This window comes from Meles meles, chromosome 5 (genome assembly GCF_922984935.1).
Source record: "Meles meles chromosome 5, mMelMel3.1 paternal haplotype, whole genome shotgun sequence".
Classification (NCBI taxonomy): Eukaryota; Metazoa; Chordata; class Mammalia; order Carnivora; family Mustelidae; genus Meles; species Meles meles.
Window position 1 is genome coordinate 48,462,657 of NC_060070.1, and position 16,300 is coordinate 48,478,956.

Sequence of the window (16,300 nt, forward strand, 5' to 3'; positions counted from 1 at the left end):
ATTTTTGCAGGGCTGGTTTAATGATCACAAATTCTTTTAGTTTCTGTTTGTCCTAGAAACTCTTTATCTTTCTTTCTATTCTGAATGATTACCTTTTGGGATAAAGTATTCTTGGATACATATTTTTCTCACTTAGCACCTTGAAAATATCATGTGAGTTCTTTCTGGCCTGGCAGGTCTCTAAGGACAGGTCTGCTGCCAGACTTATTTTCTAAGAGACTTTTAGGTTATGGACCTCTTGTTCCAACCTGCTTTCAGGATTTTCTCTTTATCTCTGAAATTTGCAAGCTTCACTATTTTTTTTTTTTCCTATTAGAACCTTTTATTCTGAATTTGTTGGTGCTTCAAGAAAACAGCTTTGCCCATAATTCATTGTGCCCTGAACTTATGACACCAACCTGTATTTGGCCAATTAGAAACCAGGCCAAACTGCATTCTTCTTAGGTCTATTCAGTTAACAAATGGCACTTAACTGATGGTTTCTTTCATATAATCTTTAACAAGAACTCATAAGTTGCATTGATTATGCCCCAAGAGATGAGGGAGCGATGGTAATTCAGGTGAGCACCTCTGAAAAGATTCGTCAGCTTCCTGTCCCGCTCTAGTCAGATTTTCTGGAAAACCTTGGGAAAAGACTGAAACTCCCCACCAATCTGAGACTGCATGCAAGTCTTCACGACATTAACTGGGAAAAACAAGATTCCCAACATGGCACCCAACAGATAAAATCATTGACCAGATGAGCACTGTGAGTCGTGGCAGTAGGGAGATGCTCCTCAATGGGACCTCGAAGGCCAAAGAAAAGGACATTGCTGAATCCATTACGGAAAAGAACAGGTACCAAGCCTCGATAATACTCTCTAATTCCATGGCATTTGAGTGCCTTGAAAGCATAGTAAGTGTTTGTAAATTTGTCATGATGCTTGTGGTCTTGAAGCAATGTCTGAACTCTTTCCAATGGAGTGAAAATTGCTTCTGTCGTCCCTGCAAGCACTGCGGCCACACTGCGGGTCGCAAACTCGGGGGTACGGACGTGCTTGCGGAGAAGGCAAGATAAGTCCTCATACAGCCCAAACATAAGCACCAACGTTGTCGTCTTCTGCATCAGTGGGGGCAGGATGCCACGGTACAAGTTTCGGAAGCCATCCCTCCGCAACTGGAGCACCGCGTCCCGGGTTTTGATCCCATACAGCTGCTGCCGAAAGAGCACCTTCTGAATGGGAAATGTGATGGCTACATTGTTGAAAGCTGCACAGCAGCCACACAAGTAATGCTTCATCTCCCCGACATTGGCGATATGAGGTGACAGGTCTTGTTTTGAAGATGTCAGGATGGGTGGCCTCTTTTCATGAGCTTCTGAATCCACCATGTTGCTTAAGATCTTTCTTCTTCATGAACGGCATTTTTAACCTGTAACACCATCTGTGCCTGGTGTTTTGGGGGATGGTAGCTTTTTGATAACTTTCTCAATTTCTTCCATTGTTACTGGTCTGTTAGGTTCTTTCCTCCGCAGTTTTTATCCTGTAGTTCCCATAGCAGCGGGCGCCCGGCCGCGCACCCGGGTCACCGCCCGGTAGCCGCCAGCTCGCAGGTCGGCGAGCCGGCCAAGCTTCACTATTTTATGTTAGGGTGGTGACCTAGATTTATTGATTTTGAGAGGGGTTGTCTGTACCTCTGGGACTGAAATGCCTGTTTTCCTTCCCCAGATTAGGGAATTTCTTAGCTATAATTTGTTTGAATATACTTTCTTATCTCCCCCACACAGCCTTTCCTCTTCCTCTGGGACAATAATTATCCTAATATTGTTTTACTTTATGGTATCACTGATCTCTCAAATCCTCCCCCTGTGATCAGTAGTTGTAGTTGTTTATCTCTTTTTTTCTTAGCTTCCTTATTCTCCCTCATTTTGTCTTCTATATCACTGATTCTCTCTTCTGCCTCATTTTTCCTAGCAGACAGAGCCTTCATTTTTTTTTTTTTTTTTAACTGGAGGTCAGTAATATCCTTTTGATTTTGACCTGATTAGATTTTAGTTTTTATTTTTCCACTAAGGGATCCTCTTAGTAATGCCTTAAAATAGTTTGTTTTATGGAAAAGTATTGCACTAATTATCTCTCCTTGGATAATATCCTTCTATTGATTTTATAAAATCTCTTTAAGAAATATTTGCTGAGCACCCACTAACTAAAAGTCACTAGAGTTAGTATGGGGGCTCATAGTGACTAAATAAGTGCACTTAATACCAGATGTAACAGGAAGTTCTGAGGTAGGTTAGACACAAAGTTTGGCTCAGTGTCTCAACAATTTCACCACAAACTCAAATTATTTTTATATCTCTTTGTCATGTCTATTGAAGATGTCTTCCTCTGGCTGGTAGATAGATGGCTATCACATTCCTTACATGATATCCAAGGGAAAAAGGATTAAATCATTCTGTGGCTCTCTTTTAGGAGTAAGCCAGTAACACTTCATGGTCATTCTTTACTCTCTCATTGCTGGAAATTGAGTCAGATGCCCACTCTGGAACTAATTACTGGCAAGGGGAATGGAATTTCCATGAGTGGCTTAGATGGATTATCTGGGGTTGAATGGAAGTTGGAGCTTTAACTACATAGTCAACTGTACTATCCTTACATGTTCTTTTGATTCACTGGTAGCCATACGACATATACACAATAATCATTTTGAACAGTTAAGAAAACATTGCCATACTTTATGGTGATAAGGATGTGAACCAGGGTGTTGGTAGAAATGGCAAATACATACTATATACACACTTTATATGTGCTATATGTTTTTCATAAACATAAAAATAAACACATTAATGTATGTATATATAATATGAGATAGATTGACAAAATAATAGTTGGCAATTCTTAAGGTTCTACCATGTGCTAGACATTATCCTAAACAGGTAATTTGTATTATTTTATCTAATCTCTATGAAATTGTCTCTATGATTTTTCCTATTACATAAATGAGGAAACTATGATTTAAGTAGGTAAAATAGCTTTCCAGTATTCAAATCCCTGCAGACTGACTTTAGATTTCTCTCTCTCTCTTTTTTAAGATTTCTTTACTTATTTTAGAGTGAGAGAGTGAGAAAGCACTTATAGAGGGGGAAGAGCAGAGGAAGAGAGAGTCTCAAGCAGACTCTGTACTTAGCTCAGACCCCCAGTCCGGGTTTCTGACCTGAGCTGAAACAAAGAGTCAGATGTTTAACCAACTGCCCACCCAGGTGCCCCTAACTCCAGATCTATTAATCACCATGCTACACTGACTTGTTATTGCTAAACAAATGTAGTCATGTTGGGGATAGCAGACATTGTTAATAACTATGAATCAGTTGTTGCCCTTTAGAGAGTCAAAGTCTGTTTTATTTGCCAGTCTGTGATAGACATTATAGATTCCAACATTAATATTAGCTTGAGACTTGGTTTAGCTGTTGTGTCAACTTCAAAGGTTACCATGTAATTCATTTTTCTTTCAAATGGGATCGATTCTCTAATTTCCCTTTCTGTATTTCCATTGTTAGTGTATAAGAAAGCCACTGATTTCTGTACATTGACTTTGTATCCTGCCATGTTACTGAATTGCTGTATGAGTTCTAGTAGTTTGGGGGGAGAGTATTTGGGGTTTTCCATATAAAGAATCATGTCATCTGCGAAGAGAGAGTTTGACTTCTTCATTGCCAATTTGGATACCTTTTATTTCTCTTTGTTGTCTGATTGCCATTGCTAGGATTTCTAATACTATGTTGAACAAGAGTGGTGAGAGTGGGCATCCTTGTCGTGTTCCTGATCTCAATGGGAAGGCTGCAAGCTTTTTCCCATTGAGGATGATATTTGCTGTGGGCCTTTCATAGATAGATTTTATAAAGTTCAGGAATGTTTCCTCTATCCCTATACTTTGAAGCGTTTTAATCAGGAACGGATGCTGGATTTTGTCAAATGCTTTTTCTGCATCAATTGAGAGGACCATGTGGTTCTTCTCTCTTCTCTTATTGATTTGTTCTATCACATTGATTGATTTGCGAATGTTGAACCATCCTTGTAACACAGGGATGAATCCCATCTGGTCATGGTGGATAATCTTTTTAATGTGCTGCTGGATCCTGTTTGCTAGGATCTTGTTGAGAATCTTAGCATCCATATTCATCAGTGATATTGGTCTGAAATTCTCCTTTTTGGTAGGATCTTTGCCTGATTTTTGGATCAGGGTAATGCTGGCTTCATCAAAAGAGTCTGGAAGTTTTCCTTCTGCTTCAAATTTTTGGAACAGCTTCAGGAGAATTGGTGTTATTTCTTCTTTGAAAGTTTGGTAAAATTCCCCAGGGAATCCGTCAGGTCCTGGGCTCTTGTTTTTTGGGAGGTTTTTGATCACTGCTTCAATCTCGTTACTAGATACCAGTCTATTCACATTGTCAATTTCTTCCTGGTTCAATTTTGGGAGTTTATAGTTTTCCAGGAATGTATCCATTTCATCTAGGTTGCTTATAGTTTTCCAGGAATGTATCCATTTCATCTAGGTTGCTTAGCTTATTGGCATATAACTGTTGGTAATAATTTCTGATGATTGTTTCTATTTCCTTGGTGTTAGTTGTGATCTCTCCCTTTTCATTTATAATTTTATTAATTTGGGCTTTCTCTCTTTTCTTTTGGATTAGTGTGGCCAATGGTTTATCGATCTTATTGATTCTTTCATAAAACCAGCTTCTAGTTTCATTGATACGTTCTACTGTATCTCTGGTTTCTACCTCATTGATCTCTGCTCTAATCTTTTTTTTTTAAATATTTTATTTATTTGACAGAGAGAAATCACAACTAGGCAGAGAGGCAGGCAGAGAGAGAGGAGGAAGCAGGCTCCCTGCAGAGCAGAGAGCCTGACGTGGGGCTCGATCCCAGGACCCTGGGATCATGACCTGAACCGAAGGCAGAGGCTTTAACCTACTGAGCCACCCAGGCGCCCCAATCTCTGCTCTAATCTTGATTATTTCCCTTCTTGCGTGTGGAGTTGGTTTGATTTGTTGTTGATTCTCCAGTTCTTTAAGGTGTAGAGACAGCTGGTGTATTCTGGATTTTTCAATTTTTTTGAGGGAGGCTTGGATGGCTATGTATTTCCCCCTTAGAACCGCCTTTGCTGTATCCCATAGGTTTTGGACCGAAGTATCTTCATTCTCATTGGTTTCCATGAATTGTTTAAGTTCTTCTTTGATCTCCTGGTTGATCCAAGCATTCTTAAGCAAGGTGGTCTTTAGCTTCCAGGTGTTTGAGTTCCTTCTGAACTTTTCCTTGTGATTGAGCTCCAGTTTCAAAACATTGTGATCTGAGAATATGCAGGGAATAATATCAGTCTTTTGGTATTGGTTTAGTCCTGCTTTGTGACCCAGTATGTGGTCTATTGTGGAGAAGGTTCCATATGCACTTGAGAAGAATGAGTATTCTGTTGTTTTAGGGTGGAATGTTCTGTATATGTCTATGAGGTCCATCTGGTCCAATGTTTCATTCAATGCTCTTATTTCTTTATTGATTTTCTGCTTTGATGATCTGTCTATTACTGAGAGAGGTGTATTAAGATCTCCTACTATTAATGTATTCATATCAATATGACTCTTTATCTTGATTAATAGTTTTCTTATGTAATTGGCTGCTCCCATATTGGTGGCATAAATATTTACAATTGTAAATAGTCTACCAAGTCTATCTTCTTCTAAGTCTATCTTCTAAGTCTTCTTCAAGTCTTTCTTCTACCAAGACTATCTTCTTGGAAGATAGTCCATTTAAGAATTATGTAGTGGGGCACCTGGGTGGCACAGTGGGTTAAGCCACTGCGTTCGGCTCAGGTCATGATCTCAGGGTCCTGGGATTGAGCTTGACATCGGGTTCTCCACACAGTGGGGAGCCTGCTTCCCCCCCTCTCTCTGCCTGCCTCTCTGTCTACTTGTGATCTCTCTCTCTCTCTGTCAAATAAATAAATAAAATCTTAAAAAAAAAAGAATTATGTAGTGTCCTTCTGTATCTCTGACTACAGTCTTTAGTTTAAAATCTAATTTATCTGATATGAGGATCGCTACCCTGGCCTTCTTTTGAGGCCCGTTGGCATGAAAGATGCTTCTCCATCCCTTCACTTTCAGTCTGGGTGTATCGTTAGGTTCAAAATGGGTCTCTTATAGACAACATATGGATGGGTCCTGTCGTTTTATCCAATCTGCAACCCTGTGTCATTTTATGGACGCATTTAGGCCATTCACATTGAGAGTGATTATTGAGAGATGCATTTTTATTGACATAGTGTTACCTTTGAAGTCTTTCTTTATGTAGATTGTTTCTATATTACTGTTCAATGATATCTTTAGGATTTTTTCTCTTTTATAGAACCCCCCCTTAAAATTTCTTGCAGTGTTGGCTTGGTGGTTGCATAGTCTTTTTAAGCCTTGCCAGTCTTGGAAACTATCTCTCTATCCATTTTGAATGTCAGTCTTGTTGGATAAAGTATTCTTGGCTGCATGTTCTTCTCACTTAGTACCCTGAATATATCTTGCCAGCCCTTTCTGGCTTGCCAGGTCTCTGTGGACAGGTCTGGTGTTATTCTGATGGACTTTCCTCTGTAGGTAAGGATCCTCTTTGTCCTATCAGCTTTCAAGAGATTGTATCTACAATTATGATTTTTCAATTTTACTATCAGGTGCCTAGATGTTTTTTTAGAATATATAATCTTGTGGGGAGACCTTTCTGCCTCTAGTACAGAACACTGGTTACATTTGCGAGATTGGGAAAATTTTCATATAGAACTTGTTCCACTATATCTTCTAGACTTCTTTCTTTCTCCTCCCCTTCAGGGATTCTGACATTGGAATGTTTCATGGCATCATTTATTTCCCTGATTCTGTTTTCGTGGCTTCTAAGCTGTTTGTTCCAGGCTTCCTCCTGTTCCTTTCTGTCTATCTGTTTGTCCTCCAGATCACCAATTCTATCTTCTGTCTCAGTTACCCTAGCTTTTAGAGAAATTAGATTAGATTGGAACTCATTGAGAGTTTTGTGAACATCATCCCTGGTGGCTTTCAGTTCTGTCCTAACATTGTGAACATCATCCCTGGTGGCTGTCAGTTCTGCCCTAATCAATTCCATTTGGTCATCCATGGCTTTCTCCAACCTAGCTATTGCCTGGATAATTGTTAGCCTGAATTCCTTTTCCGACATATTGTGTGTGTCAATAGCCATTAGCTCTGTTGCAGAAGGCCCATCCTCTGTATTTTTCTTCTGTTGGGCATTCCTCCTCCTATTCGTTTTGGTGAGAGATGACTGAACAGATGTAGCTGGATATATCGACTGTGGTGCAGTCAAGGTGCACCCTGGAATGCTTCTGAGAAATCAGGATTCCCCACCCAAATGAGAGAAAAAAGAAAAGAAAAAAAAAAAAAAGAAAGAAAAAAAGAGAGAGAGAGAGGAAAAGAAGGGAAGATAAAAGAGAAGCCTCAGCCCAAATGGGCTCCAAGGTAAGATTTATGAAGTATATAAACAAAAACAGACAAACAAAAAGACTGATAAAAGTATATTACAAGAGAAAAAAATATATATATAAAAGCAAAAAAACCAGAAGAACCTCTTCAAATAGAACCCTAAGCATAAGATTTATATACTATCAGGACAAACACAAATGCACAGAAACACTGGTGGAAGAAAAAGATGGGAGAGTGGTTATAAATTCTCAATGTGGGTGGGGAAGGTTATTTTGATTCTTCCTGGATGTATCTTGATATCTTTGTTAAAGGACTCAACTTTCCTAAGATAAAGAGGGATTAAAAATTGGTTTACCTATAGAGGTAGCATTCATTGGGGAAAGGGGGTTACCTTGAAGTTTAATGCTATATGAATATTAGCAAATAAAACTATAAAAAAGAATAAACTAAACTAAACTAAAATTTAAAAAAATTAAAAAAATAGAAAAGCAAAAGAAAAACACGGGTGTATGTATCAAAAAGTTCAGGTTAGAAGGTTATTATGGAATTTGATGTATTGGACATCTCACTGTGATGGTGAGTAGGTTAAAAAAATTTATCTATACAAAAAAATGAACCAGAATAGTGGGAACGAGTTAAAAATAAAAGTTGTATCTATGAAGTAGTGATGGTTGTTCTCTTGTTGTCCTTTCTTTTTCCTCCTTCCTGGTTGGTTTTCTGGGGGAGGGGCCTGTCACGTGGGTTTTCAGTCAATGATGTTCCCTGAGTTAAGTCCTCCAGCCCCCCTCAAGGGGGTGGGCTCTGAGGAAACCGGTTTTTTAAGCTTTTGGTCTTTGGATGTTTTTATGTTTGTTTGTTTGTTTTTTGTTTTTGTTTTTATTTTTTCTCTCGCCTTGACAGTTTTTGATGGTTTTTGGAGGTTTAGAGGAAAGCAAACTGCACCCAGCCTTCCCTCTCAGAGAGAAGCTTCAGATTGCTACCCGTGGGTGTTGCAGAGCTGCTGGCAGAGCAGGTTCTGAGTCGTGGTCCCTGGGGGTGCAGGATCTCCTCCTTGTACCCAAAACCACGGTGGTGGCAGCTGTCTGGGCAGCTCCAGACTGCCAGAGAGGTTCCAAGCAGCGATGGCACACTGAGATCTTCCCAGGCCCGGCTGGAGTGCCTGGTCTTTTCGGTCAGAGAGCGCCGGGCTGCACCTGTTCCTTCCAGGTCCAAGTGTACCGGGTGGCACGCACTGGGTCTAAGAGAGCCAGGCTGGTGCGCGTGCGCGTCTCAGGTTTTGCCATCTGGCGAGGCTCCCAGCCCCTCACAGGAGCCAGACCCCAAGCGTTCTCAGGCCTGCCGGCAGCTCAGGGACCAAGACCTGGTTTCTCCACTGCACTCTCTCTGGCTCAGCACCAGGGGAGGCTGTCCTGGGTCTGGGGACTTAAGCCCCTTTCCCTAACCGCCCCAATTCCAACAATTTTTCCCCCGCAATCTTTTGCTCTTTTTGAGTGCTTTCAACCAGACTCCAAGTTAATGCTGGTCCCCAGTCACAGGGCACTCTCATATTGGGGTATTACTTTCCAGTCGGTCACCTCTGGTGGCTCCCTCCCCCTTTTGTTTATCTTCCGGTATCAGTCTGATGTTCCCACTCCGCTTTACCTGCCCACTGGCATCTTCTGCTCCTGTAGAGATCCAGACGTGTATAATTCTGATATCAGGCTGATTTCATGGGTGATCGGAGTTCTTTGGTAGGTAATCAGCTCACTTAAGGGTACAGGTTGAAAAGGCGCCTCCTCCTACTTCCCCGCCATCTTGTCTTGTACATCCTAAAACTGTGTTTTAAAACATCCTAACAGAGGAAAGAATAAAGCCTCATTGGGGGAAAATATCATCTGTAGCTTCTGCAGTACTTTTATATACGATGTATTACATACATAGGCTAAAATAAGGCTAGGCTAATGAAGATGCAGGAAAATGCAATTTATACAGTGTTAATTTCAGAATTAATAACTCATTGTATGGAATTAAGAGCAGATTGGGCACAGAAAAAGAAAGAATGCATGAAATAGAAGTCCACAGGAAGTATCTTATTGAAGTACAGAAAGAAAAAGGCAAGGACATGCTCAGAACAAAGTATACAGACCTGTGGGACCCATTCAAAAAATTAACAAGCATGTAATTGGAACCTCAGAACTGGGAAGACAGATTGAAGAGAGGCAATGCTTAAATAATGACCAAAAACTTTTCAAAACTGGGACGCCTGGGTGGCTCAGTCTGTTAAGCCACTGCCTTCGGCTCAGGTCGTGATCCCAGGGTCCTGGGTTCGAGTCCCGCATTGGGCTCCTGGCTTGGCGGGAAGCCTGCTTCTCTCTCTGCCTCTGCCTGCTTGTGCGCTTGTGCTCACTCTCTCTCTCTCTCTGACAAATAAATAAATAAAAAATTTTTCAAAACTAATGAAAGATTCATCAGTGAGACTCAGTAATAAATGTTTATTAATAGTGGAATGGATAAATTAATTGTGGTATATTCACACAGTAATAAAAATATAAGATACTGTTACACACAATAGAAATGAACTGCACAGACCTAATAATCAGTAAAATACCCCAAAATTTCCATTTATATGAAGTTCAAGAATAGGCAAAGACTCATTTTTATGGCCTAGTAATATTCCATTGCGTGTATATACACTACATCTTCTTTCAGTCATAAAAAACAATGAAATCTTGCCATTTGCAAGGACATAGTTGGAGCTTGAGAGTATAATGCTAAGTGAAATAAGTCAGAGAAAGACAAATATCTGATTTCACTGATATGTGCAATTTAAGAAACAAAAAAATGAACAAACAAAACCAGCAGAAGGAAAAAAGAGAGAGAAAGAAAGAAACCAAGACACAGACTTAGCAATAGAGAAAAAACTGATGGTTACCAGAGGGAGTTGGTTGGGGGTTGGATGAAATAGGTGATGGGATTAAGGAGGGTACTTGTGATGAGCACTGGGTGTTGTATGGAATTATCAAATCAATATATTGCATACCTGAAATAATATAACACTATGTTAACAGTACTAGAATTTAAAAAGAATAGGCAAGATGGTGATAGAAGTCAAACTGATGGTTAACTCTAGGAAAGTAGTGACTAAGAAGGGTATAAAGTGTCTATCTGGGTGTTGGAAATATTCTGTACCTTGATCTGGTTGGTTCTGTACCTTGGTTGCTGGTTACATTCATGAGTGTGTACATGTATATGTATATACTATAATGCATATACATGTATATATTTATTCATCTCTTAAGATTTGTGTGCCTCCTAAATTTTGTATTTCAATAAAAACAAAGCAAAATGAAAAACTAAAACATATGTCTGTGTTGATATAGGGTTGTGGTAGAAAAAATGGAGAAGTCATTCTTATTGAAACAGATGGTAAACTGAATCAATGTGATGCTTCAAATAAAAGAAGGATACTGGAAATGGATTCATTTCAATATGACTACTGGAGTTGAATTAAGCATTGCTTTTTGGGCCAAGGACTTTCATTTTAAAGACAGAAAAATGAATTATGAATAATTTTGACAATCATAACTTAATCTGTTATTCTCTAGATAAGCAATAATATAAATCATTGTATGATGAGAATGTAAACCAAAGCTCGTCTATAAACTTATATATCCTTATTTAAGATTCTAAGTGGAAAGTAGGCTGAGTTAGGAGGCTGAGAATTAAACACCATGTATTCTGGCAAAGGGAATGCCAAATGATTTCATGCATGCTGTTTAAAGGATTTGTTTTTATAAAGATAATCCCTGAGAATATTTAAAACTTTGTAGAGTAATGAATTGGAGGATATTTTCAAAGCTGAGTGTGAGAAAGAATCAGCAGAAAAGGCTAACAATCACAGTCATCTAACTGGCTTACTCAGTGAATGGCTTTGGTCAGGAGCAATATTTTTAGAAATTTTCTTCCTTCTTTTGAGAATTATTGGCATTTGTGTATACTGACTGACACTTGCTAAAGACAGAGGACCACAAATAATCTAAGGAGAATTTAGTTTCATCTATCTTTTATTTTTTTCTAGAAATACTTCCTGTTTAAACTCCTAAACATAAGGATGGCCATAGTCTGTGGAGGCCAGTACAAAATGAAATACGACCTCTTGTTCAAAATTAAAAACTTCAAGATGGTGACAGGGGAGCATTAAACCAGGCATATGGAGCCCTTCTTCGCACGAGGCCCTAGGTAGCTGCACAGGGGCAGGCACAAAGAGCTGGTTCTGCTTCTTATCATGACGTTCAAACCCACTATGACTCTACCCCTGGCAAACTGCCACCTCACCACCTACCTTCTCTCCTCATGCTCCAGCCATGACGCTTGGCTTGCAGTTCTTGAGACACTTCATGCTGGTTCATGTGTCCATGTCTTCACACATGTGGTTTATTTTCTTCTGAGAATGTTCTTTACCACTTAGTCTGTCTGATATATTCTCTATATTTTTACCTACTAACTCTCCTGAGAGAATTACCCACTGCTTCTTTGAGTCATCTTATGATGAAATTGCTACTCTTTCATATATAGTATTGCTATTTTTGTTTACTTATTTGCCTTTTGAAATATGAATTTAGTCTGGTCACGAATTGCATTTTATTTATATTGTTGAATTGCACAAAGTATATTTTAAATAAATATTCATTTGTAAATGGACAAAGGAGTAGAATTCTAAAGATACAAAATGGAAAGAGTTCAGCTACATTTGAAATAAAAAATACAACTATTTTTTCTTATTGAAATAATGTATGACATACATTTTTTTAAATGCAAAAAAATAAGTAAAGCAACTGGACTTAATCTTTTTTTCCCTCTTATTCCCTATTTAATTAGTCTTTCAGAATAATTCAGAATTACCAATGCAAATTAGTAATTTGACACTCTGATTTAATCTGATATATTTTACTTTCACACTTTTTTCTTTTGGTGCTAAGATCAGTTAAGTTTACCTCACATAAATAAGATGACAAAAAAGTTATTAGTAGTAATGTTTTGGAATAAACTTTTCCCAAAGAGATTATTATATCCTGAACGATACGTGAAACAATGACTGAATCCTACTAGTAGCTGGACTAGTAATAATTGCTTTCTTTAATTTTTTATATACAGAACAGGTTTTTTATTGCTATTTCCATACAACATGGCCAAATTCTTTCTTGTATTCTTCACAATAATTTCCAGCAACTGCTGGAAAGTTAACAGGTATGAGCTAAAAAATAAACTAGTTTCTCAAAAGTTTTATGCTGCCTTTTCACTCAATGAGACATTACTTTCCAGCCCCAGGGTCAAGATCATGAATCATTTTTTTTTTTTTTTAAAGAAAAAGTAATTCATCTGAGAGGGCTGACATAGTCTGGGTATTATAAAAAGCTCTGTTTAATAGTAGGCAAGTTGAAGAAGGGAGGAGACACCCCTAGCTCAGCAAAGGGTGGACTGAGGAGCTTTCTGGCCTTGATCATAGTCTGGAAGAAAACAAGAAACAGAAGCAAGTGGAAATAGAATGAGGAATAAGCATCATGCAAGCAGTGGCAAGCTGGAATAAGGATAACCACATAGAGAACCTGTGTCCTCCCAGACAGACTGCTTCAAATCGTATTTATTGGACATGCACAGTTTCTGGAAGACATGGTTTTAGTTCTGTTGGAGCCTAAATTTTAAGAAAACAGATGGACAGAGTGACTATTATATATTTTTTCACATTTATTTCATCCTCTATTGCAGGGCGTGGAAGGTATACTGGTTATGGTAGGTGCAAAAAATACCTTTGCTTTTAATTTATTTGAGGTAAATTGCATGAGGGAATTGGCAGCTTTTGAAGAAAAAGAGGCATAGGAAAGAATTATGACAAGCATGGTGGATGGCATGCGAATATGTGTTTTCTTTTTACCTTTGTCTTGTGATCCATTCAAAAGCTTTTTACATGTGAATCAATATTTGAAAGGGAAATTTAAAGGATAAAGCAGAGGGAAATGATATCAATAGAAGGATATCCTGAAAACATATTGGGAGCAATTCATTCATCCATCCATCCATCCATCTACCCACCCATGACATTGCTTAATGCTTGCCAGTCAAGGTAATAGATCCCACTGGCCTCTGTTCCCCATTTCTTAATGGAATGGCAAGAAACTAGAGTTATACTTAGCCTCAGCTCCATAATAATTAGTTTATTGCCATTTTGCAACAAGGCTACAACCCTTTTTTTGGTCAAGTCCACTAGGATATATAAGCTGGCAATATAAAATTAAAACTATATGTATAATTAAATATATTAAAAATATACAAGATATTATGTATATTTATAGTACATACATAAGTAATTACAGTATATAATTAATTTATATGTATGTGTTGAGGAATAAAAAGTTTTAAAAGTAAAATATCATTATTTTCATGAAATTTTCTGTCATATCATAAACACTGGATGATTAATTTCACCAGCTCTTAGGAAAGTTTATTTAAAAATACAAAATATTTGTTATTACATCTGGAAGTAACTATTCTTATTTATTTGACAGAGATCAAAAGTAGGCAGAGAGGCAGGCAGAGAGAGGGGGAAGCAGGCTCCCTGCTGAGTAGAGATCCTGATGTGGGGCTCGATCCCAGGACCCTGGAATCATGACCTGAGCCGGAGGCAGAGGCTTTAACCCACTGAGCCACCCAGCTGCCCCTGGAAGTAACTATTATTGATGTAATGATAGTCATAATAATAATAGCTAACATGTATTGTGTACTTACTATGTACTAGGTGTTACAAATGCTTTACATGTATTAATAACTTCATCCTTACAACTTTGTGAGAGAGTGCTGTTATTGCTCCTGGTTTCTACACGAGAAAACTGGGTTTCAACATGTGTAAATCACTTGCCAGTGTCACAAAGATAGAAAGGAGCTTGGACATAAGTATAGTCTGTCTGGCTGGAGAAACCAAATCCTTAACTTTCACTTTACTGAATGTTCAGTGTTAGTTATTTGCAACATACTTAGTGGATGTGTAATGCTGCCAGAGTGTGCTGCTACTCCATATCAATTCATCACCAGTCTTCATGGCAGGGAGATTTATCTTGTGCATTACCACACAAAAAAGTGGAAAAACACAAAAGTTTACACATCTCTTGATCCTCCCCCTCTAGTTACTTAGGAATTTTGCCATTTCCTTCTCCAGCCTGTGGGCCATTGTTATTTTTCATACTTAACAATTCAAATTCCCACTGGAACAGTATTAGGAGACTTTTCTTTTCCGTGGTAGATGGCCAGACAGCTGACAGGAAATGCAGGAGGAAACTGAAGAATTTGAAGAAATTATTTCCAAAGTTACCTAGCATTCCTTTCATTGAATTCAGGGGTGTTTTTTTTTTCCCCCTCTAAAAAGTTGTTTTCCTTCTCTCCTTCCCCACCCCTGATCTCCCTCAATTTCAGACATGCAGTGGGGGCATTCCTCCTTCTGCTTCTTCAATCTCCTTCAGATCCAGCCCTTTAGTTTATGTCTGATTTCTATAGTATTCTGAAGGAAACAAAAATGAGCCCTGTCTGGTATAAATTTCATGGCAGTACTTCTCTTTCAAATTTTGCACATGAGCAAATGAGCTGTAGGACATAGGTAGGCCTAGAAGTGCTAAGAGCAGTGGAAGGCAGACTGGTCATTGCCTGGGAACCCAGAAACTCCAGCTTCTCTAAAAGTCACCAATGACCACAGTGCAAGTAGGGCTGGTAGGCGCCAGACAGGAGTGGGCTGCCCCTACAGGCTCATCTCCCACAGGGCCCTGTTGTCAGTGTAAACAATGCCCATTATTCACCGTACTGAAATAATTAACCTACTTCATTTCTCCTTTCAGCTGTCAGTTCCCTTAAACATTTTCCTTTGCAGAGCAGTGCTATCTATCCACCTCTGTACCCTAGCCCATAGCTCCATCTGTTAATTCTTCTGCGAGTTGGCATGCTTTCCTGAAGGAAGGCAAGTGTTGCACAATGCACTTGATATGGTGTGTTGATAGCACATTTCTTGTAAATAAAAAGTCAACAAAGAAGAGTTACAGCAGGTTGGTGACTTGCTGTACAACTGTGATCTCCATGAGTGGACAGAACCACATGGGTGGCATGAATGGCTCTCTAAATTCAGATGTAATTCAGATTTTAACCCTTTTGGAGATATAAAATGATGCTCTAGGGGATCACTATATCCTTAAATATTATTTTTGATGTCAAAGTGTCATATATTGTTACCTTTCCAATAAACGATAAAATGATATAAAAGGAGCGATATTTTCTGCCACTTCTGCTTGAGGCTACTTTAGTAGTTTAGTCATAAATTTTAAAGACAAAACCATAAATTATGTGAGTTTCAGTAGAACTGTAAATCTACACTGTATGTGTGTGTGTGTGTTTGGATGCTCAATGCGCACACATGTGTGATGCATCCTTTAGAAGCCAGTATAGGATAGATTTTCTGTGCATTGGACCCCGGCCACAGATGCTGTCTGAGTGCACTCATTTCAAAGCGGTGTGCAAGGAGGCACTGCTGTGGAATGATCTCATTTATGATGTGGATGGGAGATGGAAATTCCAGTTCTGTTTTTACTTCAGAATAATTTTGCCTTCTTGGTTTCCATTTAAATACTAAAACATTTAAATGCAAAACATAAGTAGATCCCCCCCCCAACATATCTTATTTAATACTTACCATTTTACCTCCAAATTACTTTTACTCAGTAATAACATATTACCGGATGAAAGTGCTGTTTAATGAACTTGCACCACATTTTATTACCTGAAGATCTTTTTACCTGATCAGGTCAGTAGTTTCAAATTTTACAGTCA

At 38.7% G+C, this 16,300-nt stretch overlaps 1 pseudogene; it reads right to left on the reverse strand.

The window, feature by feature from the left end:
* Positions 1 to 310: 310 nt before the first annotated feature.
* On the reverse strand, positions 311 to 1,526 carry LOC123941951 (annotated as a pseudogene).
* Positions 1,527 to 16,300: the final 14,774 nt, after the last annotated feature.